Source organism: Lepidochelys olivacea, assembly GCF_965140295.1.
Source record: "Lepidochelys olivacea isolate rLepOli2 genome assembly, chromosome: 6".
Taxonomy (NCBI): Eukaryota; Metazoa; Chordata; order Testudines; family Cheloniidae; genus Lepidochelys; species Lepidochelys olivacea.
In genome coordinates, this window is record NC_140416.1 from 28,178,525 (window position 1) to 28,205,507 (window position 26,983).

Here is a 26,983-nt window from a genome sequence, read left to right on the forward strand (position 1 = left end):
TATGAAAGTGACATGCTTCATATTCCAAATAAAGATGCTGACCACCTATAAACCACTTCCACATTAGAGACATACAGATCTCCAAAGGGGAGTATGATTTGCCTATACCCAGGCAGTAGCTGAAATCGCTATTATATTATATTCTACTTTCTTTATATTGGCTGAAATTAAGACTAGAGTCAAAAAGTTACTTTATTTTATTCGTGAAATAACTGACAGGCAGTGGTCTTCTCAGAAATTTAACCACTAGGCTGATACAGACCAATACAAGTCCATACTTGTCTTATAGCAAGTAAGAGCTGTTAGACTCTCAATCTTCATGAGACCTAAATACGCACAAAACAAAGTTTGGGGGACAGGGGGTGAGAAATACATTACTGAGAACACTGAGATCAAAAGTAAATTTGTGGAGAAGCCAGAATTAGAAGATGTATAAAAATAGGGCCCAGTCCTATGTAATGCTTAGCTCTTCCTAAGAAGGGGTAAATTCCGATTGGTAGCGCTTTGAACCTCTCTGATTCAAGGATACAATTAGGAGCAACTAGAATCAAATACTAGAGACACCTGTGAAAAGATATTGAAATACAAATATAGTGAGAAGATTTTAAAGGATTAGCTGTGCTGAAGAGTATCATTGAAGAGATGTAACATGCCAACTAAGCTTTTAAATCTTAATTTTTTTTTTGCATTTTCACCTACTTTTTACTATGATAAAACACCTGTCAGTCATTCGCTCTGAAGTGTTTTGTCAGACATGTATTTTTCAGCTAACAAAAGCCTTGCAACTAATACTAGTTTATGTCAAATATAACACAGCAACTGAGTACTCCAGTGTTCCATGTAAACTGAAGAAAGCTATCTAGAAATACCGCCAAGGGTTGCTTTGGAAGACAACTTAAAGTCAGAAAACGGACAACTACCATGAAGAACATTAAGGAAAATGTGAGAGTTTAATGGTCCTCAGAACTATAATCTTTGTGCCTCATGGGTTGCATCTGCAGACTTCCTCACTAGAGAAAAGGACATTTTCACTTAAGTTTAAATAAAGGATGCTTAGTCAGGGCATTCAGTGCAAGATTTAGGTCTCAGGAGGGATTTCTCCCCATTGGTGTAGAGTTGAGAAGCAAGGCAACCCCCACAGTATCAGAAGAGGGCTTCCAGCAATCTTTTTGAAGAGTCCCTGAGGCTAAATAACAGCCTCATACCACCAATAAACTGAACATTGAGAATGAAAGATACTTCTTTTCAGTGGTTTTGTTTTCTCGTTGCTCCAAGCAGAAGGCTTGCTAAAGCCTTCCTGCAGGTGGGAGAGGCAAATTAATCTGGCTGGGTCTTCAAGGGTGTGGACACTAACAACCTGCCTTAATTGACAGGTCTGGTTCTGCCTCCAGTAAGCTGTAAGCAGGTGTAAGACCCACTGTAATGAATATGTGGACTTTCCTGCTAGTAAATAAAAAACCTTGCTCTAAAAAACCGAACAGCTCAAGGTGAGAGGTCTTAAGTCTAAAGGAAACATTGTTGATAAAGTAAAAATAAATATGGATCATATGTGGATCGTATGCTGCTTAGAAATTGAAGCAGCTGTCCTCCCTCCCCTCAGAAAATTGTATACATTTTGCATAAAAATACACAATTCTGGGCAGCTGAATTCTATTTTAGTAATATTTGGCTGTATACATCCATCTAAATTAGGTCCTTTCAAAAGAGCCCAATAGTGGAAACTTATAAATTAAAACAATTACCATGGTGATTTTTGTGCATTTCAGAATTATGTCTTCTTAAGAGCACTGATGGACTCTCAGTAGAGGCAGAAATCTGCTGGTAACGGGAACAGCATGGAGGCCACATGGTGTAATAGCTACAGAACAAAATAATGGAAGCCAACCATAGCATCTTGTAAAACTATCTGAACCAGAGCCGATTCACTGTGTGAGTCCCTGGTGAAGCTACTTCACTTTGTGCATCAGTGAACTCAGTAGTATGGTAGAGGCAGACACATGGCTTACAATTAAAACAAGTCATTTTACACCCTGGCCAAGATTTCTTGGGCAAATAAATTACTGATCCAAAAATATTGGCCTGTTAAATAATTAATTTACAGTCTTGAATGTCACCAGTGTTTTAAATTAATTTGTTATTGTATTGAGCATGCTACTGTACAGAGTAGAGACTTGGCCTCCAACAGTATCTAACAAAAAGAGACGAGGGACTGTGATCAATGGAGGAACTGGACTTAAGTGGCATAAGAGGAACTAATGTCTAAAGGTTGTTTTAAAAGAGATTGCCTTCCTCAAATCTCCTGTCTGGAGATGTTTCTGAAAGGTTCCCACTATGAAGTTGATCCTGGTGCCACTGTACCTATGGTAACACACTAACTGGCTTCAATGGAAGCAGGATCAGGCCCTACATTTAATGGGTATGACTGATGTGCCACAAGTGCTATACCATTATATATTAGTATCACTAAGTTGTATACACATCAAAATACCTGATGAATTATTATGAACAAAATATTTTATAATGCAAATTAAAAACAACTGCTTCTTTCACTAAAGACCAGGGCAGAAGGTTAATGCTTCTGTATGAGTCATGAAATAAAACCTGAAGGGCTTCTATGTGATCTGGAAAAATGGTGGTTGAGAGTTTATATGGAGGCATAGGAAACTGAAATAAAAGATACCTACACAGTTTTGTGGTAGCAATGTGTGGGGATTGATCACAAACATGGGGGTCCCCTGATTTTACATGGAGACTGGGAGCACTGCATGTTAAGGGGCTTTCATCTACTTCACTACACACTGCCTGGACTAATGCACATGTCAGATCAGAAAACATAAATCGATAAGGGCCAGAGTCTATTCCTCATATCAAGAGATATCCTACTCTGATCTCACTGAGGTACAATGGGACTGCTGTTGTTCAGAAGCCTGTACTGTAAGTTGACCAAGGCAACAAGTGTCTACCTCAGCCTGCTTCATAAAATTGTTTATGAAATTCAGCAAAAACTGGAGATAAATCTGGTACAAACAGAATTGTTTAGGCTAAAAGCAGTGTGATAAGGGGTCCTCGAGGCGACTGGTAAAATCTTGGGTTGTTACAATAGTAAGCTGAACAATTCTAGGAGTGGAATGAAATGTTTACATTTGAAATTACCAAAATGTGTTTAGACTGGTGAATGCAAATGGCTTGAGACTGCCACACCTTCCTTGGACATTGTTTGTCGGTGGGAGCAAGTGGACTGAAAAGAGTGAGCTTCACCATTATGGCTGCCTGAGGAAAGGTTTCCTGGTGTCTAGTTTCCATTGGCACCCCCACTGTCTCCTGGAACCCCAGGATCCACCATTACACCATTGGGCCTTCAGTGTCCTGATCGATACATATGACTCCGGCCGTATCCCAACGCAAGAGGGCAAGGGGCTCACTGATATTGGCGCTAGTCAGCTTGCCTGACCAGTTCAGTGTACCCCAACTTACTAATGACATGTTCTAGATACAGTTAACATACTGATCATTAATATTATTGTGTGGTGAATGTATGAAGCTCAAATTCAAGATTACAGCTATATTGGAAATTATGTTATCAAAGTGTGTCTTCCAGGCAAGGCTGAAGGTACCCCACCCTAAACAAAGGAATGTAATTTTGTCACCTGAAAGAGGTATTTCCAGTTTACAATGAAACAATGGGAATGCAATTTTAATAGAAGGTAAAAAGGACCATGAAGCCAACAAGGGGAAGAGACAACCATTCAGCATTCACCACAGGGGAAGGAGATTGAAGAAACAAATAATTTGCATTTTAGCGAACACCAGCAAGGAAGAAACCTGCATGGAACTCCCTTCACCCCCAGACTCCATGTCACCTTCCTCACAGCTTTCACAAACTTTATTTTGGGGGGTATCTTTAAGAACAATACATATCAAAGGTTCAACAGACTATAAAAGAAAGGGGCAGGACATGTTACCTTTCACTTAAGGCAACAAAAGAACTGAGCACTTTGGACTTTGTGGGAGATCCTGACCAGAGAGGTGGTCAGCCATCTTGCTGGCAAGGTAGACTGGAAAGGAAATTAGCTTGAACAAAGGCTATAGCTTGCTTTGTTAAGTCTAGAAAGCATTTTCAATTTTATTTGCATGTAATCATTTCTAATTCGTTTATACTTGAATTCACTTAAAATCCCATCTCCTATTGCTAAGGAACGTGTTTTAATCTAAAGAAACCTAGTGCTGTGCTTGATTTAAAGTGAATGTTAACTCCAATTAATGTGTCAAGCTGCTGAGTATTGAATCTTTAAAGCAACAAACAAACCTTAATCTCTCTGAATGGTCTTGGAGGGGGCTGGACATTGCAGTGTACATGGTTTTGTGAACATTTGGGATGGGGGCATTGGGGTCATCTTGCCAGATGTAACAAGCAGGCTGCTGGAATCAGAATCACTGAGGCAGAGCTACTTAAAAGATAGCAAAAGCTTGTATGCTGGCTAGAAGTGTCCAGACAAAAGAGCTACAGTAGCAGAGCATTTTGAGGCACTCAGGAACAACAGCTCACATGTCTGGATTACCCCAGAATGTGACAATATCTTGACCAGATTAGGCCAGAGAGGCATGGTCATCACCACCAGCAGCTAAATCTTGACCACTGACTAGAATCTGAGACTTGGATCCCTGTGTGTATCCTGTTCCTTCTCTTCCTTGGTTCTTTTCTTTCCCATCTCTCTTTTTGCCTTCTCTTGAATAGCCTGGTTTAGCCGATCAAGACTGCATCCTTTGCAACACGGTTGTGACCTCGTGACTAGTGAGGCAGCTAAAAGCAATGCCCTAAGCAGCCTGATGCCAGTATAAGTTTTACAGTTCATAGTAAATGTGAACAAGGCTAACAAGACATGCTGTGCCCACATTTCTCCACCACTGACATTGCAAGTAAGATTTAGCTCCAGAGACAGAAGCTGCATTTCCTATCTTTGCGATCCTTTTCTGTCTCCTTTTGCATGTGTGTGTCTTGTTTTGGCTTCAAGAAAATGGGATCAGACTTCACCCACGACAGCTCCAGACCGTCTCAGTTAACTTTTTCTCTATTCCCCCTACCCGCAAAAAAGGACGGTAATTACCTCTTTTAATACCACCTAAAAGACTGTCAAACAGAATGTTTCCCATAAAAAGCTCACTACAGCTGAAGGGAAACTGAATAATGTTATTTAAATGAAAGCCTCAATACTTTACTTTCAAATTCTTTAGCCATTTTTCCCCTTTTTCACTGTATCTTTAACAATAGGTTTAAAAGATTTCTAGTGGTGTTTATTACACTGGTAGTATGCCAGTGATAAGTGTGGTCTAGAGGTTTGGGTCAAGTTAACTGTTTACTATTACAACGTTAAACAAGGGTTTCATAAATATCTTATGGGCCGGAGACACCTTTTAAACAACACTCCTCCATGGAGTCAACTACTATTAAAACAGAGAAAGATACCAAGATTTTTCAGAAGTGATTAGTGTCTAGAGGTGCTCTACTTTTTTTCAGTTCCAAAACTGACATTTTAATGGGATACAGTTTTCAGATGTTGAAAAATCAGGCCCCTTTAAGATGATTCCAGTTGAGCAACTCCAAGTGAGGTAGCCAAAATCTGTAGTCTCTTTCGAAAATCTTGGCCAGAGAGTGTCAGAATCTGGCCCTACAGGCCTTATCAAAAACCCACTGAAATTAAATAGGCATTGAAGACAGCAAAAAAACTGTAGTATTCCAAGACAAAAAAAAACCTTTCCTCAGAAAGAGAATCATGAGTGTGTGAAATGTCATACCAAGCAGGGCTCCTGGAGCAAAGTCACTAGGTAGTGCATAGAAATAGGGTAGTATCCCTTTAAATATGTTTATGAGCTCTCTAGTGGAGTTTACTGTGCTCTACCTTTCCAAAGCTAGCAGAAACTAGTTATAGTTAGAGCAGCACTATGTATGTATGCTTCTGCATGACCTTTCAGATTTGTGTCTATTTAGTAAACATGAGTATTTAGGACCCAGCTGTGCCCCTGGTTTCTTTATAGTATTTTTGTTGTCTCTTTTGATCTTTACACAATACTAGGGTCATTAGGAAACAATTAGATGACATGGAGAAAGATGGACACAGCCTCATAAAGCCTTTCTTCAGCCCAGAAAAGTTTTTACATACCTATCATTTTTTGGCTGTTGAATGTAAGAGCTAGCCAGCATATAATCCAGAAAACATGATCAGAATATTAGTAAATGCAAAACTTCTGAACACTTGGGTAAAATAGAGAAAATGAAAGAGCCACTGGGGTCAGGCTATAAAAAAACAAAACACTTTTAAAAAGTAAGAACAGAGGTACAGATGTGAAAAACAAATCAAATTCAAAACATTTAAATATGCAAGGATAATAAAAAGCTATTTTATGGAATATAATCACCTGAATGAAAGGTATTCTAGGAAAAGACAAAAGGAGAAGAAATGTATATTTTTAAAATGTGTACAGATCCACGTTCTAATTTTAAATAAGGATACAACGGTGTTTGTGCCCTGTTCATAACTATTATGGTTGGACAATGCACTGCAGATTTTATTTTTGTAACTATAAAGGCAACACAGGAACCTATAACAGGCATAGCTAACTGAACCTAAAGTTTCACCTACATAACAGACTTTCAAAACATGCGCTTTTTTACACAGCATAAAGGTCAGATCCTCAGCTGGGGTACATTAGTGTAGCTACACTGAAGTCAATTAGAGCTCTCTTGATTCACACCAGCTAAAGATTTGGCCCTAAATATTTATTTTGTCTCAAGAACAGAACTACATTTCCCTCAATTCTATTTCTAGTGCTGGCCAGATGGAAACTGACAAGGCACAGAGATTTTAATTCCATCAGAAATATATACCTATTTTGGGGGTTTGGTGGAAACTTAAAGAGAGCCCCACCATTTTCTTTCCTTGCTAGTCTGACCACTGGTTACATTTTGCAGCTGGCTATGTTCAGAAGCTGCTACCCTAGAAATGATTAAGGAAAGTTTGAATTAACTCTTGTAGTTTTTTCTAGCTATATACCTATCTAAGCATTTGTTCTACACTCATCACCAAAGTATGAGCACCCCTGCACTGTCATTACATAAAGTCTTGCAGTAAGAATAGAATCTGCAATTATATTAGCTAAGATAAAAATGACGTGACCGTCATCAATTCTCATGCCTCAGGGTATATGCTGATCAGCAGCTGGACTCAGGAAAAAAAAGTGTCCCCCACTGTGATGTAACAGTTCTGCACAAGCGACCAAGTACATTACATATGTATGTATGGAGAGGAGAGTCACCCCTGGAATTATGCAATATAGGTCAGTATTAGAAACAAGATACCAGAAGACAGAAATTATTGATCTGTTCTATCAGAATTCCCAGATTGCCATGTATAATACCACTGTTTTTTAATTTTAGACTTTACAGGCTGCTGCTGTTTAAGGTCTTCATTTTATTCAGCTTTGAATTGAATATTGTGTAATTGCATCACATGGTTGATTGTGGCTCTCTTATTCTTGTTACTATGTATACTTTCTCTTTCCTTTATTAGATATGAAACAAGGCGTCGTAATTGACAAAAATAATTATTTATAAAAAGTTTGATTTATAACGACATAAGCCATTTGCATGACACACAGTACAGGTTCATTTGACTTGCAATAATACATTTTTCATTTTCTGGACTATAGAATGTACTTTGACAGCTGATTAAATTTCTGTTTACTGAGTACAAATGACTGTTATTACATTTTGCACTCATAGGACAAAACCTAAAAATGACAAATAGATAAAACAGGGAATCATTCGTATTCTCCTTAACACAGAAAATAAATCATCCATTTGGAAGAGAGGAAAATTATGTAAAGCGGTGGGAATTTCAAAAGCACTCACCATCAGCCTAACTTTGTTCCCATTAAATTAAATGTTAAAACTCTGATTGATTTCAGTGAGGCAAACCTGGCCAACATTTAGGCTTTTAAAAATCCCACTGTAAATATGTAAATTGGTTGCATTTTACATCAGGGAAGGTCTTCAGCTTGCATTACTGCTAGTCCTTAAACTTATATACACTGAAATTAAAATGTCAAAATAAATTTTAAAAATAGTATTTGTAAAAAAAAAAAAAAAAAAAAAAGCCCTAGTAGCTACTTAGAGATATAGAACAGTGAACTTTTCACTTATTACTTTAAGGAAAACGTATATCCTTAAGAACACACAAGGGGCAAAATCCTGCTCATTTTCTTAACACAAGTAATCGCGCTGACTTCAATGGGACTATTCCTATGAAGACTATTCTTTAGCCCTAGTACTGGAAATCTTTATAAGACATAAGTCATTGTATCCCAACTGCATTTGATGTCACTAACCAAAAGTTGCTGCAAGGTATTGTTTGGTTATGCTTAGTACAGTTTACTTGTATGATGGGCCCTCGGGTAGATGATGTAGTCTTACCTATTGGAATCATTGAGATGTACAGTTATGACTTAGATTTTACAACATTCAGACTACTTGTTTGTGTGTATTTTTTGTTTTTGTACCTGCCCACCTTCCGTCTTAAAGCATTGTCTATAGTGTACTTCACTGTAGTATCTAAGCACTTGCCAGTCAAATTGATCCGCATAGCGGATCTCTCTAGTAGACTTCATGGAGTTTTCTGATCCCCTCTCTTCTCTGGTTACAGCAAGCTCTGTTAGGTTTTATATCTATTATAGTTTTTAATTCCACTCTGGTTGTGATAGGAAAGCTTTAATGGAGAGGAGGCTCTTAAACACTCCCTAAAATGCTCAGACTCTATTTAGTCTAATCTCCTCAGGAAGTTTATTCCATGGCCAAACACCCTTGTAGCATTCTCCAACATCTTAGGCTTCTTCTAGGCTTCATTAGCTATGTTTCCCTGAGAAAGTGTAGTCATCTCGGCGACTCATGGCTGGAGATGCAGGCATCGATGGAGAGAACTAGATTCTAACCTGCTGATGCTCTGAAAATTAAGGCCTTAGTATACCAGTCAACAGAAGCAGACTGGGAGCGAGTGGAGGGATTTGGCCACACAAGAACTCTGGGTCAGCTTGAAAGCTAGTCTCTCTCACCAATAGAAATTGGTCCAATAGAAATTATTACTTCACCCACCTTGTCTCTCTCCTAGTCTTTAAACTCAACCTGGTAGCTCATGTGAAAACTATAAACTTTTTCAGCTTCACTAGGATTTTAGCTCATATTGGTTAACTCAAGTTAGCTAACCTAGAGTTCAGAATATACTTTTTTCCTAGCAAAGACAAGGCTGAAATGGTCATTGAAATTTTCATTATGAACATTTGTGCAAATGCATCCATACAACCATTTGTGACTCCTTCTCTTTTGGGGATTATCCTTGCTAACAAAAATTCCCCTTGTGTGAATGTTCACGAAAAGCAGAAGAAAGGGCTTGAAATACCACCAAAGCAAATTCACAGGGATGGGTTTTTTGTTGTTTTTTTTTAAATCAAACGAAAGTTTAAAAAAAACCAAAACCTTTCAATATCCACCTAGCTGTAACTTCAACATGTTTGTCAACTCACTACATGGCATTATATAACTCTAAATGGGTCTAAGAGGTTTCTGTAGGAAAAAAGGTAAATTGAGATACTTTCTGGTTTTGAAGGCTGGTTATATTATTAGCATCTATGAATTATTTTTATTTTAAATGAGACACTGCTGTCCATCCTTTACATACCTATGTATGATTATATTTTTATTTGACTCAGTGTCTGCTTGCTCCTTATATCTATTAAGTCTGCTGGCCTCTATTCAGAAAAATGATTAAAAGGCAATAAAGATAAGAACCAGCTAACCTTTTCCCAAAACAACAGCACTTACTGAAAGGTTATGATGCTTTGAAATCAGATGAGTCCCTTGTGGTAAATGGTAAATACAACATTATTTAAGTTAGTCAATGACAATACCATTTACCCTTTAACACCATTGTTTAATGTGGCAGTAGGCTTAAATCACTATTAAGAGTGTGGGAAATAGCAAAGGTATGATCACTACCACAGTGTATGTCAAGACAAACCAATTTTTTTTAGTTACCAATGTTTTATTAAAGATTACAGAAAAAAATATAATGAAAGTTGTAGCCTCAGGATACTAAACCTATTGTGTGCCACAGAGAAATGGAGAGAGAGAGAGCTGAGCCAGTGCTTGAGCCTCCTGCACTGGCAGGGAATTGATTAAGTGAGAAATACCTAGATGAGCCCAGCAAACGACCCATGCCCCATGATGTAGGGGATAGGCAAAAAAACCTAAGATCCCTACCAATCTGACCTGAGAGAAAATTCCCTCCCAACTGATATGGTGATGCAGGCAAAGAGAATTCTCAGCCCTACCTCACAGCCCAGCTCAGTCCACCCAGTGTCCCACCTCCAGATCTGATACTTCAGAGGAAGGAAACAAAATCTATTCAGAATACATTCAGGAGGTGGGAGGGAGAGGAATCCTTTCCTGAACGCTGCAGATGACTGGCTGAAGTCCAGAAGCATGAGATATTAGGAACACAAGATGGGAGCCAGAAGGGATGCCCAAGGCTGTAGAGTCCTGCCTACCACCACCAGAAGCAAACCCATCACACAATCCCACTCATAAATTTGTCAAGCCCTTTCTTAAAACTGATTAAATTGTTTGCCCCCACAATTGCGACTGAGAGGCTGTACCAGAACCTCACTCCTCTGATAGTTAAAACCTTCTTCTAATTTTCAGCCTAAATTTCTTCATGGCCAGTTGATACTCATTTGTTTTTGTGCCAACACTGCCCTTTAGCTTAAAAAGCTCTTTACCCTCCCTTAACCTGCTGAAGTAGTTATAGAGTGCAATCATATCCTTCTTGGCCTTCATTTTGCAAGGCTAAACGAGCCAAGCTCTGAGGCTACAGGCTTTCCCTTCCCTTGATTGTCCTAGTAGCCCTTCTCTACACATGTTCTAGTCTGAATTCATCTTGCCGGAACATGGGTGGCCAGAATTGTATACACTATTCTAAATGAGATCTTACCACTGCCTTGTACAATGGCATTAATGCTTCTCTCTCTCTACTGGAAATTCCTCGACAGATACATCCTAGGATCACATTTACCTTTTTCGCAGCCACATCACATTGGTGGCTCAATCAACTGTGATCAACTAACACACACAGGTCTCTCCTCTGTCACTTGTAACAGCTTGTAGCTTGTAGAAGAGAGTCTTATTAGATCCTAAGTGCATGATTTTACGCTTTGTACTATTCAATTTTAACCCATGACTCAACTCATCAAGGCCATCCAGTTCTTCCTGTATAATAGGTGATGAAGCTCCCAACTTTGTATCATCAGCAAGTGATAAACTTGTGCTTATAAGTGGTTAGTGTTGTATTCTAATGCTTGGATAGTACTCATTTATAAACTAGCTAAGACATTTTCTGAACAAAAAATACTGCCATTTTCTCACTTTTATTTTGTGTTTCTAAGTTTGTAAGTGCATGGATTGCTCATGAAAATCAGGAACAAATCTACTTGATGTAGTATATTGTGACCAAGGTAGAAGTTTCCCTATATATAGCTCCACAAATCTATCTCAGTCCTAACCTGCAGCACCCTTGCTAGACTGGGGTCTTCTTTGGGCTGAGATTTCCAGCTTGGCCACTGAACCACGTGGCAGTTTTGCAACATGCACAAACAAACTGGGATGAGATCACCAGATGAATTTTCACTTGGCTCATAAATCAAATTCATCATCCTGTCATTCTGAAGGCATGTATACAATGCCAAATTGAGTTCTCTCATTTTAAAACAATACATAAAATGAAAGTATAGACACAGACAACTTCTTGGCCAGGATTCAGGAAGGACATTCATTCTTCTGTGCAAAATGTTGCTCATATGTTTATTTTGCATGGTGCAATCTGCTGTCCTTCATTCCTGATGTAGATTGCTCTTTGAAGGGAAGGACCAGGTTCTCCATTCCCCCTCCATTTGATGGCTGGTCCTAGAATAGCATACTATTCTTGCTTAGCCCTAGTAGCGGTACCTGGGTGCTTTTATGTTGGGGCCCACTGCTGTTCTATGCAAGTGACAGCCTGGGACTTCAGAATACATACAGCCCAGAGTCCTTTTATACTGTATACTTTGGGGGTCCTAAGCTTGGTCAGGCAGTCTGGAGCTCATGTATAAAGGAAGCCTCAGAACATAGGCTTTGGGTTTTTATATCTTTGCCATCTTGAGACCAGATTATTACAGTGGGTTTTATATAGGGCTGCTTGTGCAAATGAAAGATGGCCCCTGTCATAAATATAAAGGGAAGGGTAAACACCTTTAAAATCCCTCCTGGCCAGAGGAAAAACCCTTTCACCTGTAAAGGGTTAAGAAGCTAGGATAACCTCACTGGCACTTGACCAAAATGACCAATAAGGAGACAAGATACTTTCAAAGCTGGAGGGGGAGAAACAAAGGCTCTCTCTGTCTGTGTGATGCTTTTGCCGGGAACAGAAAAGGAATGGAGTCTTAGAACTCAGTAAGTAATCTAGCTAGATATGCGTTAGATTCTGTTTTGTTTAAATGGCTGATAAAATAAGCTGTGCTGAATGAAATGTAGATTCCTGTTTTTGTGTCTTTTTGGAACTTAAGGTTTTGCCTAGAGGGATTCTCTATGTTTTGAATCTGATTACCCTGTAAGGTATTTACCATCCTGATTTTACAGAGATGATTCTTTTACTTTTCTTCTATTAAAATTCTTCTTTTAAGAACCTGATTGCTTTTTCATTGTTCTTAAGATCCAAGGGTTTGGGTCTGTGTTCACCTATGCAAATTGGTGAGGATTTTTATCAAGCCTTCCCCAGGAAAGGGGGTGTAGGGTTTGGGGAGAATTTAGGGGGGAAAGACGGTTCCAAGCAGGCTCTTTCCCTGTTATATATTTGTTAGACACTTGGTGGTGGCAGCAATAAAGTCCAAGGGCAAAAGGTAAAATAGTTTGTACCTTGGGGAAGTTTTAACCTAAACTGGTAAAAATAAGCTTAGGGGGTTTTCATGCAGGTCCCCACATCTGTACCCTAGAGTTCAGGATAGGGAAGGAACCTTGACAGCCCCTCTGTTCGTCCTCCCAGTCATCAATTGATATCAGCTGATATACTGGAGCTGCCCAGTCCTAGATGTGTTCTTGGGCAGGCAAAGTGGAAGGCTGTTGACCCCAGAATCTGTTTCCCACTAGGTCCATCAGTGTCAGGGTTTGATGACATTCATGGCACACTGAAAGGCCTATTTGCTTAGTCTATTTCTGAGAGTGTGATTTTAAAGGTGGGTCTTGTGGTTGAAAATCTTTGAGTATCATTAACAGATGTGGTCACAGATAGAGGTTTATTACATGAACATAGAGGGACTGGCAAAAAAATCAGAGCTCAGCATAGGCTACTAAGTCCTACCAGCCAGCAGCTGCTCCTACCCCAAACATTATACAGGAAAGATCAGCAAGATCTGTTCTCACAGAACAGCTAGCAACAGTGTAGAGGACCATGTCACCTGACCGCCCCTATTGGTGATCAGCCAATAGCAACAGTTGGGCCAACCTCAACAAAGACAACATTCCTTAAGGTACAGAGAAAACTCCCTTTGTGTGCAGGAGGGGGAGAGAAAGGGCACAATGTTGTACAAGGTTGGAGGTTCGGACTATGGGGCTGCTCATCAGTCATATCACCAATAAGCACCCATTTAGAAACTTACAAAAGCTCCAAGAAAATGGAGCCTGTGCCTGGTTTGGGGAAAAAAAAACAAACCTTGCTACAATGCCCCCCTCTCCTGACTTTCCTTTTTATCTGCCTTCATTTGTAGCATTATAACAGCAATAATGTAATTCGTGCCTTCTTTTAAAAGCATAATGACATGAGTTATGAGTGTCAACATTCGCTCTTCACTTCTCATTTTTACTCATTTTTTGTCCTCAACCTTATGTTACTTAAGTAAAGACTGAAATACCTTAAGTAATGAAGGACTGGCCCTGTTTACAGAAAGTTAGAGAGTCTGTAGAGTTTACAGACAAGATCAGAATGGGTTTGGAGTTTCATCCCCATCTGCTGTGCAACATCCCTGACCAAGTGTATCCAATAAATAATCGAAGGAAAGCAAAGGGGGTAGCTATATAAAGATACTCTGTATTTTTGAAAGCCCTTAGAGTGCTAGCATTTAAATGGACAGGATAAACAAGAGATAACTAGCACCCCAAAAGTCCCTGAGTGTTGGTGTAGTAACCCTTAGTGAGCTGAGAACTTAACTTTAGCAGAGCAGCAACACCACTATAATAAGCTGTAGGTGCTAACTGGGCAAAGCACATGGCTAAGTTCTTTGCTGAATCAAGGCCTTATTGAAATTCAGTGGGACAATTACCATCTGTGTCTTACATACAACACTCCTGTTAACGCACCCCAGAATGATATTCGCTTTTTTTGCAGCTGCACCACATCGTTCACTCACATTCAATTTGTGATCTGCTATAATCCCCAGATACTTTTCAGCACTACCACCACCTAGCCAGTTATTCCACATTTTGTAGTTGTGCGTCTGATATTTCCTTCATAACTGAAGTACTTTGCCCCTTTCTTTACTGAATTTCATCTTGTTAACTTCAGACCAATTCTCCAGGTCCTTTTGAATTCTAATCCTGTCCTCCTAATTGCTTGCAACCCCTTTCAGCTTGTTGTTGCCCGCAAATTTTAAAAGCATATTCTCCATTTCATTATCCAAGTCATTAATGAAAATATTGACTAGTAACAGACCCAGACTGACCCTGGTGGGTCCCCATTAGATATACCCTCCCAGTCTGGCAGCAAACAATTAATAACTACTCTTTGAGAATTCAGAGTAACAGCCGTGTTAGTCTGTATTCGCAAAAAGAAAGGGAGTACTTGTGGCACCTTAGAGACTAACCAATTTATTTGAGCGTAAGCTTTCACGAAAGCTTACGCTCAAATAAATTGGTTAGTCTCTAAGGTGCCACAAGTACTCCCTTTCTTTTTACTCTTTGAGAATGTTCTTTCAAGCAGTTGTGCACTCAACTTATAACAAACTAGACCACATTTTCCTTTGTTATTTTGTCATATGGCAATGTGGCAAAGGCCTTATTAAGGATTAAGATCTATCATGTCTATTGCTTTCCCCCTATCCATTAGGCCAGTAACCCTGTCAAAGACAGAAAATAGGTTGGTTTGGCATAATTTGTTCTTCAACAGGATTCAGAATTAGAATCCACTGAGATGAGGAAACCAGTTGGTATTTACCTGGTAAAAGCAAAAGGTAAGTGGTAGAGGGGTCCCTCAAACTGCTCATTCCTCTGAAGCATTTCATTAGTGAAGACTTTTCACCTCTTTGCTATTCACAGCAGCACTGGAGTGGGGGGAAAAGAACAAATCTTGATGACAAGAGCCCTGCAGTGTGGGTGTCAACTCCTATATTCAAAAGCGAGTGGGTGTAGGGACTAATGTACTGATGTAATGAGGACAGAACCAGGTGGTCTTTATGGGGAGCCATGGCAATGTTACAAACGATAGCAAGAATGGAGGCAACAAAGATTTTTTTCCTCTTAGCGAGTAGGATGAAGCAACATATCTATTTATTCCTCTTCATTTAGAGAGAGCAGGGTTTGGGTCACTCTCAGTGAATCTCTGATACAAATGAGTTACCCATGATTCATAAGGGTATGCAGGCTCAACATTCTGTAGCACATTAAAAAGGGAACAATGATGTTTTTCAGAAAAAATATTCTGGAAGCAGTATACAAATTAAGACAATTATCCCTTGTTAATTATATATGCAGTTATAATAAATTCTGTATTACTGCCCATGAAAAGAACCTGAGAAGCAGCTAAAAGGAGCGAAGTTGTAGTGAGCACCATTGTCTTACAACAATATATCATCAGGTTCAGTGAATTAGCCTCTGACACCAAACAAACAGGTATTTTCTATGAGAACTGTATTTTGCATTAAAAACAATTACGGAATAAGTGGCTCTGGGATTTTGTGCTGTTACATGTGAAAATGAACAGCTGGAAGCAAGGGAATGTTTTATAACTTGAAATGTATTATATTTGGCAGCTTTAGCTATTGGAATCTTTTTATTTAAAATACTGTAAATAAAGACAGCAGCTTCCTTATAAACAAATCTGAAATATATCTTAAGTAAAGATAATTGACAAGTGAAAGAAGTGTAATGGTTTATTAAATGGAGATAGTAATATTTCCTTTCTCCCACCCTTTGCCTGTCTTCTCTATTGAATGTAAGATCCAAGGCAGGAACTATCTAACTATATGTTTGCAGTGTGCCTAGCTTTCACCTTGGTGGGATCTCTTGGGTCTACCCTAATGCAAACAGTAAATAAACTAATAATATTTGCTGTGATTGTATGAAGACACAGAGTGGAGACAGTTTTCAAGTTTGCGTACCTCTGGTTTAAGGTCCCCCTTTCTGCATTGAGTATGTGAATTGACAATTAAATTGTGTCTGTACAGTGCTAAGTGATTTCATACAAAGACAATTTCATAAAGTGCATACTTACGGTGTCTCTCTGATTCCAGATCAAAGATTTTTCAGTTCACAAGTAAAATGCTGTGTGTGTTTTTTCTTCAATTGCCAATCCTGCAAAGTCAATCTGGGATCTCAAAGCCAAGCTCACACATCACCACCAGATTGCGCAAGCCAAGTTCTGCCCACCTGTGCAATCCAGAGCCAAAAATTTTTTGCTGACCTATTTCTATACATGGATCAAACAAAACCCTCCAGACTCCTAACCTTACTAAATTTAGGAACATTTGCAACTGGGGGCATTAGGCCCATCTAACTTAGAACCCAGATGGCCTGGAACTTTCCAACCCAACCAAAAGAGAAGTTGCATTAAAAATCAACCCAACATATGGGTGACCCATTTGTAAAGAAGAACCATTCTAAAAAGAAACAAGATGACTGAACCTCCCTGCTCTAAAGCTAAGAAAAGAGAACTGGCTGCCTAAACCATATTTTGACGATCATATTCCAGTTCCTACAACAATATTCTAGAAGTAAATCATAATGACGGAAATAAAGTAATTTCTTCTACCTCTTATATGATAGCACTGATTTCACTAGCATTTTAGTATTCTTCTGTTGTCAGAAGGTCTGTAGGTCAATGCAATGTTTTTCAGTCCTAACGTAATGGGATGTAAAACCATATGACAAGTTAATTCAGTCAATTTCCAATAGCCAACAGTGCAGAAACTTAAATGTCCATTTGTAAGGCAGGATACAGAGGGGCAATTACACAAATATAGCAAAAGCAACAGGTACAACAGTGAAAATCTCACTGGATTTTTATTGCTCTTTAAATTTCACTTGATACTTTGTATAGGATTGGTCAATAAATTAGCATGGTGTGTTTTTATGAATCCGTAAAAACCTCATTCTATGTCTTCTACCTGTATTTTCTTGCTGTCTTCTGACAAAGATAAGTAAAATGGAATTCTGGTTTAGTTTTGCTTTCTCCCCCACCCCGTCAAACCTTAGGCAAATCTCATCTGCACACAACGATTTTTTAAAAGGCTTCATATGCCCCCGACTGCATTATTCAGATTATGCCCCAAAATGAGGTAAAGGTAGAATACATCATTAAGCAGCAATGTTACTAGTCCTACTGCTGCTGAAGAGAGGGTTAAGCAGATACACTGTTCCTCTATTCAGAGGAAGCCAATTTTGTCCCCTCCTATCCCAATACACTCATACACACACTCAGATCCTGCATCAAGCAAGAGCTAGTCCTACCTTTTGTCACACTTATATGCATCCCATCATGGGTCATCTTTTCAAGCATGCTGTGTATAAATCCCTAGCAGAATGGCATAATCCAGTGTTAACTTTGTGTTCCATTTTTTCTAAAAAAAATTTAAATGATTATGTATATATTTAGTATTAATTTTTATATATATATTGTGTGTGTGTAAAATAATGCAGTGCTCCCAAAACAAGAAGGCATGACTCTTATATCAGTAAGCCCAGGGTATATTTCTAGATGCAAAAGAAGAATAAGACTACAGAGCCCTTCATGCAGCCTGCCACAGAAAGTAACTGAAGAGAACACTAGGCCAATGAACTACTTGGTAACTCAGAACCCTCTCCCATAAGAGTATGAATCACAGCTTCTTCTTTTTTTTATTTTTTGGCACAACAAGTTTCCTCATTGTGTTTTTGCAATTTTTTCCCCGGAAATAAATGTTCACATAACTGTTTCTTTTCATTTTATTCACGCTTCTCCAAGTAAGGACCTCGTCTTTGTCGTACATTGTTCAGTTCTGGAAATATTGTCTTGCTGCACACAAGCTACACTTGTCTGCCCTGTCTTCGTACTTACAGAGAATGGTATATAAAGAACAAGGAGCATTGCAGATGCTGTCAGTTTACATTGCTCATATTATTAGAGGATACACCATCTTTGACATTCTGACATAAAAGGCTGCAATTGATGTCCTAAACCTAACATTTCTTCTCCTGTGTAAACACAGTCAATTAGCTAAACCATGACATATTTATCTGCTTGAAGTCTGAAAGCTTGTCCTAACAAGCTCCCAGGAGATACAGAGACCACTAATAATAATAGACTGATTTCATTGCTAAAGCTATAGGAGATCTAAAACCTAACTGGCTTAGATTTCTCCTGCATTTAAACAAATTTTAAGACAATTCTGGGAGCGCAATGCTGTTGTGCTCTAATCCAAGTGTGATTGGTAGCTGTGTGTAGACACAAATAAGTTAAACACTAGACATTATTCCCACAATGACTGGCAATAAGTCTCAAAGCTCTTTGTGGTATTTCCCCTTACACTCAGAACTATAGGTTTAAAAAAAAGAGCGGCAGGATGTGGCAGACATTGAGTGTGCCTGAGAGACCATATGTTTGAGAGAGTGTCATGAGTAGAGATGATCAAAAAATGCCAGTGCCACCACATCACATTCTAGGAGTTGCATGATTGCTCAGCTCAGCCACAGGGAAAGACCAGAGTGCATCACGGGAGATGTAGTCAAGCTGGGGAACAATGACCATTGCGGAGAATGGGAGAATGCGACCCAGAACTACAGCTCAGATGGACACAGATTAATGTTGACCCAAAACAAAAACAAACAAAAAAACATTGTTTGATTTTTCCCCCAATAGAAAATTCCGCTGAAAACAATCTGAGTAGAAAAATCTCAATAAAACCACATTTTCCAAAAGGAAAAAATATTTTGTTTTGAAGTTTTTTGGCTAGTCTTATTAATTATAGAACATAATGTTATCTCAGTATTTGCAGTACCTAGTAATCTCAAGGGAAAATTAACCATGATATGTGTGTGTGTGTGTGTGTGTGTGTGTATAATATATACACAACCCATATCCATATATGATGAGGTTTTTGTTATGCTGTTTAGCTTGTCCTTATAAGCCATTTATCAGCAATTGAATCCAACAGACTCTAAGTCTGTAGCAAAAGTATCATCTTTAAGAAGCTGCAAAAGGAGAGAGACAGAGACACACATACACACACAGAAATTTTCCCTGGCAGAGGGGCAGGATCAAAAACCCAAAAGAAAAGAAAGGAGAATATCGAAAAGAATGAATTCCTCAAAGAAAGAATGAAAACAGAAGAGAAAGATGGATAGTAGGAATGGAGGAAGAGTTTGATAGAGGTTGTTGGAGGGCATGGGAATCCTGTATTTCTTATACACTCACTTGTCAAAGCTCAGGGCAGCTGTTCTGGAAACACATGATTTACATTTTTGTAAGTCCCCACACAGATTTTGCTGCTTGCACAGATTGCAATTAACCTGTGCTATTACAGTATGAATGAACCTATACAGATGTATTGTACAATGTAGGGGGGGTCCTTGTCTTTAAATACAGCTGTGTTACATCAAAATAGAAAGAGGAGGAAAATATTGCAGTGATATTGCTTACTTTTGTTAATTTAAAAGAAATTGTCAAAACAACTACCTAAAGGCCTCAAATACTGATCTGGATCTATACACAAAAATCTGTGAGCATTCACTTGTAGATTGAAAGCAGTATCATCTTACAAACACTGCAGAAGCTCACAAAAATAATGAAAAAGACTGTGAGCGGGATGTATAATTACAACTCTTGTCTAGCATTACATGGGATAGTAAGTTTTATGACTCCAGCATCTGACCTCATGAAGACATGCAGCCAGATTCATCCCTGCACTGTCACCAGCACAGGGACAGGGGGGAGGAAACTTGTGCCTTCTCTACTGAGGAGCTGCTGGGGGCTGGCTCAGATCTCAAAATAAGCTAAAGTAGCCTGAACAGCTGCCTTAACATGCACCTCTGTAGCGGCAGCCCCTATGGGGCATTTCAAAGGTGTCAAATCCCCAGACATTTTAAATGGAAGCCCAAATACACGCTTATCCTAGAACCCCAAAATCGGTATAAGCTCATTTACATACCTAAATGTCAATTTAAATGCTCAAATGCCATAGCTGAAGATCCCGCTTAAGTGCTTGTGTTTGGAAATTGAGACCACAGCTTAAAATAAATGCTACCAATACAATGTTAAGACGAATACATGCTTTGACCAAAGCAATTTCAAAAAAAATGTGACTTTCACATTGCCACCATAGGTTATAGTAGGGTCATGTAGCAGTCCACTTGAAAGAACTCCGGCAGACTCTGTTTTCACATGTGACAAGATAAACAAGAAAATATACCTCATAAAAAATTAATGAGACCAGCCTCCTATTGATAATAAACCCCAGAAAGCTGCACAGTCCCTTAGCGGAGAGGGAAGTGGTTGGGGACTGATTCATGCACTTATCTTGACAGTGCCAGATTGAAAAGATTTGTTTCCAGTTCATTTCTAGCATCTTAGCCAAGAGTGACATGATGTTAAACCCTTTCCCCTCCAAAGCTGTGAGTACATTCTGGTTTAATCATTGCCTGGTTAGCTGTCAGAGCACAACAACAAACACACCCAGTGCTCAAGTGTTCAGTGTCACTGGCAGAGTTCTGATGAGTGGAGCCATTGGGATTTTTTTAAACGAGGTTGGGAAGTCACCTTTTGCACCTGCTGCCTTTTTTTTAAATAAATCCCTAAAACTAAAACTAAAAAAAAAAAAAAAAAAAAAAGATCTAAGGAAGAACTTTGATTCCTATTTCAGCATCCTTAGTTCATGCCCCATGCCCCATGCCCTGATAATAAAATTCTTGATCATGACCAGAGGCTGGAGGTTGCATATTCTTTATAACTACAGATCTAAGCACTTCAGCCAAAATTTTCAAAATTGGTGCCTAAGTTGGGCACCTTAACAAAAATATTGTGATCCCCAAAGGTGTTGAAACAACCACAACTTTTATTGACTATACTGGGAGCTATGAGTGCTCAGCACCTCTCAATATCAGGTCACTTATTTAAATGCCTAAATAATAAAAAGATTGAGGTGTCAGATTTTATGCACTCAAGTTTGAAAAATGTTTTTAGAGCTGAGCAAACAATGAAAATAAATTTGTGAATATTTCTATTTTAAAAAAAAATCACAAAATTCACTGAAAAAATTATTCATGTTTTGCTTTCCATCATTTGTTCAACTCTAGGTATAAAGGTCCACAAGTTCTCTGAAGCACCTCACTCAGGCAGCTGGACCAGAGGTCAGGCCCAGTGCTTCAGGAGATCCACATGAGACAATAGCAGTCTTAAACTGAGGCCCCCCACAAAGCTATAAAGCCAACCCTGTGAATAACTGGAATCACTGATATTAGGAAGCACTGAGAACATTTATTTTTCTTCTCATGGGGTTTTTTTGGGGGGTGGGGGAGTCAGTCCCGTCCCCCCCGCCCGAGTTTGACCCAGGACACAATAAGCTAAAACACTATGTATCAAAAATATATATCAAGATCAACCCAGGTCAAGATAACAGTCTATAAATATTTGAAGGGCATAGACATTAAGGAGGGTGAAGATTTAATCAGGGACAGTTCAGAGTAGTGAAATGAAATAAAGGGAAAAGATAGGCTGAATATCAGGAAGAAGTTCCGGATAGTAAAATCAATTAACATGTGGAATAGTCTCCAAAGGGAAGTGATGGAAGCTCTGTTAGGATATTTAAAATGAGACTGGACAAAATGTACTAAGGGGAATGTACATTTGCAAGGGGTTGAGCTGATACACTAGAAGGCATTTCTTATGTCTAGAAGTTGAAATAACAATTTTGCACTCAGCAAAGAAGAGGCTTGTTACATGTATGAACTTATTTTCCAACTAGGAAGTCACAAAAGTGCCATACTTTCAAAAGAAAGTAATTTTCTGACTCTCAGAACCTGCTCTGGTTACATGGCTAACAAATACCCTAGAGAGGGCAAACTCCCTTTCCTAAGAGAACAGCCAAGTTTTCCCCTAGCATGAAGGAATATCAAGCTAGTATAGACCTGGCACTGAGAGGCCTCTCAGAACACAGGCAGAGCACACTGTACTCCAGTGACTCCCCTGCCAGGGCCCCTCACTGGCAGGCCCAGGAATTGGAGACACCAAGACCCCACCTCTGCCCTACCACCAGCAGCATCAAGAAAAGCTCTGGTACAACTGGCGAGCTGTCCCAAACATTTAAACTTTAAAGTTTAGTATTCAAGCCTAGTGTTCAAAGATTTGTTTCTAACTGTACAAAAGCTGTTTACAAAAAAAAGTTACCCTTCACAATTGTGGGGGAAAGTACATCTTGCCTTCTGATTGTGTTTTTTTATTTATTTGACTATCTGGATACACTGGATACATTGTCTTTCCCAACCCACCAGTAAGTATCAAAATCATTTTTTTGCATTTTTCAAATACCACTTATTTCTTAAATCATGTGTTTCAAAGTGAAGTGAAGTGTTGTGTTATTTTTAAAATATGTTTATACAGGATATAACAAATCCAGAATCAAACACTTGTGCCCTACATGTGCCCCGCTGAGGTTCTCATTGACAATGAAGTTAAGATTTTTTTTTTGCTTTACAAAAAGGAGGCTTACAACAATCTAACTAGCCACTGAATCCCACATTGCTTTACAATGATGTTTTCCATCCCTCTTGCACAGAAGCTTTTTCCATATGTTAGATTTTGTTTACATGTTTTGTTCCTATCCATCAAGCATTCATTTTGCTCCTGATCTGAGTCCCATTCAAGTTAATGGAGAAACAGCAATAGTGCATATACAATTTTTCCTTTGTGCCCACCACATACACACAAACGCACATGCACACATTTGCAAAAGAAAAGAAATAGCAAACTAATAGCTAAAGCACAATGAATGCAGATACAACAGCACAAACATTTGTTTAAAACCAGGCCTCTATAATCATATATATATATATATACACCATCTTATTCAAGTCTACATATATATTCTTCATCACAGCATACCCTAAACATTGCAAGTAACAAATACAATGAAACGATACTGGTAGCTAGCCCATTTCTGCTAATATTAAACTCCTGTGTGTTATCTGGTCCATCACTCCAATTCACTAAGGGGTAATGTGAGCTGGGAGAGCCAATAGCTAACAGACACCAGGGAATTTAATGAGACTAGAAATGGGGTCAAACCAACACATTTCTTAAGGCTACTAGCCTGTTTGTGAAAAAGAGAAAAAGCAAGAAACCCATTTACAAGGTTGTGGCATTGTTCTCTCATCTCTTTCTTAACTTGCTCATTACAGGTAACTCAACAACTGATTATAAGATCCTCCTCACCATCCCCAGCCAGCAAATGAGCCAAATTAAGGGAGATCAGGCAATTATGTCAGGAAGCCATTCCCTAAGGGGAAAAATGTGAATTAAAGGCGACAAATATTCTATTTAACACAATACAGTACAAGTATTTGTAATAAATACATAGGTGAGATGACAAGTAGGACAAATCATATTAAAAATATCTCCAAAGATATCTTAAGAATCAGAGTGGAATAATGTGTGTCTTAAAAAATCACAAGGTGGAGAGCTATTCAAGTAGTCTCTCAGTTATAGTGAATGATTAAAAAAGTTTAGTGAAGTAGCTAGTTAGGTGGCAACACAGAAGAAAGGGGTAGATAATAAAGTCTGGCCCATAGATACTCAGATTCTGAGATATGCACATCACCCATTTTTCACATTTCTCAAAAGCTCCCACTCGCTGGATTGACCACTTTTAACAAAGTTTTAGGATGCTGTATGAGCAATGACAGCATTTCAAAGTAACGCAGCATATGAGATAATGCACAACATTTACTTGTTCAAACAATTACATAAACATTCAATCTCATAGCAGCCTTCTGCGGTAGGTAAATAAGCATTTTTATTGCAATTCTACAGAAGGGGAAATAGATAGAGGGAGATGAAGTAGCTTCCCTAAGCCACATAGCAAGTCAGTTCCAAACCCACAAAATAGGATCAGGAATAGTTCCTGATTTCCAATCCCATGATCCATTCACTAGACCACATTGCCTCTCTGGAAGTAGATAGCAAGTTACCTTTTCTCTTGAAAAGATGATCCTCAGGCAAGTGAACTGTCTCTTTTGTCCTCTTTTGGGCATTGGGATTCCTTCTTTAACTCAGTCTCTGTGTTCTTTTACTCAATCTGTCTAGGGAGCATGTGTCCTTAAAATGTCCTTTAGGAAGAAACTTCCTAACCCACGGTGTCCTCTCTGGGCACTGTTTTTCCTCATCTCTGGTTAGCTCAGCATGTGCAGCCATCTCCAGGATAGCGTCAACTGCTCAAACAAGGCAATGGTCCTAAAACCCAGGGTGAAATCCCAGTAGGGTGACCAGATGTCCTGATTTTATAGGGACAGTCCCGATATTGGGGGTTTTGTCTTATATACGCACCTATTTACCCTCCCTCCCCATCCTGATTTTTCACACTTGCCATCTGGTCACCTTAAATCCTGGAGCCACTGAAATTAATGGCAACATTCCAACTGACTTGATCAGGTGTGAAATCCTCTCTTTGTGATCATTCCAGGCAGCCAAGCATTATTTCAATTATATTAAGTATGAGAACAGTGTAACTAAGTTTGATAAAGGCAACAGATGAAATACAAGTCTTTATATTTAAAGAAAGAGAGAACGAACTATAGCACACAGTTTCTTGCCAGTAGAATTGTCATAAATATAAAGGGAAGGGTAAACCCCTTTGAAATCCCTCCTGGCCAGGGGAAAGCTCCTCTCACCTGTAAAGGGTTAAGAAGCTAAAGGTAACCTCGCTAGCACCTGACCAAAATGACCAATGAGGAGACAAGATACTTTCAAAAGCTGGGAGGAGGGAGAGAAACAAAGGGTCTGTGTCTGTCTGTAGTCGTCTTGGCCGGGGACAGAACAGGAATGGAGTCTTAGAACTTTTAGTAAGTAATCTAGCTAGGTATGTGTTAGATTATGATTTCTTTAAATGGCTGAGAAAAGAATTGTGCTGAATAGAATAACTATTTCTGTCTGTGTATCTTTTTTGTAACTTAAGGTTTTGCCTAGAGGGGTTCTCTATGTTTTTGAATCTAATTACCCTGTAAGATATATACCATCCTGATTTTACAGGGGGGATTTCTTTATTTCTATTTACTTCTATTTTTTATTAAAAGTCTTCTTGTAAAACACTGAATGCTTTTTCATTGTTCTCAGATCCAAGGGTTTGGGTTTGTGGTCACCTATGCAAATTGGTGAGGCTTTTTATCCAACATTTCCCAGGAAAGGGGGGGTGCAAGTGTTGGGAGGATTGTTCATTGTTCTTAAGATCCAAGGGTCTGGGTCTGTAGTCACCTAGACAAATTGGTGAGGCTTTTTACCAAACCTTGTCCAGGAAGTGGGGTGCAAGGTTTTGGGAAGTATTTTGGGGGGAAGGACGCGTCCAAACAGCTCTTCCCCAGTAACCAGTATTAGTTTGGTGGTGGTAGCGGCCATTCCAAGGATAACGGGGGTAATATTTTGTACCTTGGGGAAGTTTTGACCTAAGCTGGTAAAGATAAGCTTAGGAGGTTTTTCATGCAGGTCCCCACATCTGTACCCTAGAGTTCAGAGTGGGGGAGGAACCTTGACATGGTGGTGCAGCGGTGGGATTAACCTGAAATCATTTTGAGATCCAGTTGAGATTTTTTGAACTAGAAATACAGATTTTAAAAAGGAATTTTTAGGAAGTCCAGAAGGCAGCTTTGAAACTGAAAGCAGCTTGGTTTCTCTCTGCTTTGTGGCCAAGCAGAGACAAAAGGGGATTATCTTGTGAATTGCAGGTTTTCTTTGCCTGGAGGCAGGGTACTTAACTCCTGCAGGGAAATTCACAGTCTTCCAACCCAGAGGTTTTTTTTTTTTCTTTTCTTCCTAAAAGTAAATAGGGGGTGTGTGCTCTACCCATTTGCCTGGAGACAAAAGTGGCAGGGTTTTTTTTAGGATTTTGATTTTTTTTTGTTTTACAAGGAGCACAGGTTTGAAAATAAATTTTTTTTCTTCTTTGGGCTGGGTAAGCAGGTTTCCAAGTAGTTGGAGGTTTTTTGCTTTAATTTGGGCCCAGAGCAGAGACAAGGGAATTGTCTTTTTCTGTAGGCTGACAATCACTATCAGAGAATAGGTATTCTATTCCAGCACAGCAAAATTTTACAGCCAAGTTTTGTTTGTTTATTTCTAAACCTCGGGTGTAAAGTTAGTTAAAAACAGAGAGGTTAGAATGGCCAAATCCTCAGCTCGACTACAGCTGGAATTAGCCAAATTTCAGGCTGAGGAAAAACAAAGGGAACATGAAAGACAGATAGAACTCATGCGGCTGAAGGAGGAGGAGAAGGAAAAAGAGAGGAAGCATGTGGAGGAGATGGAGAGGATAAAGGCCCAGCAGAATATACCAACAAACCCTAGCAATCCTTCTCCAGGTACCACTTCCCATCCCAGAAAGTTCCCCACCTACAAGGCAGGTGATGATACTGAGGCCTTCTTAGAAAACTTCGAAAGGGCCTGCCTTGGGTACAACATCTCTACTG

The 26,983-nt window shown here is 39.1% G+C and overlaps 1 protein-coding gene across 1 annotated transcript in view; it reads right to left on the reverse strand.

Annotated features, from left to right (window-relative positions):
* The window catches only part of INSC (INSC spindle orientation adaptor protein), a 219,093-nt gene that overhangs the window by 101,281 nt on the left and 90,829 nt on the right, over positions 1 to 26,983 (reverse strand). The window lies entirely within an intron of this gene.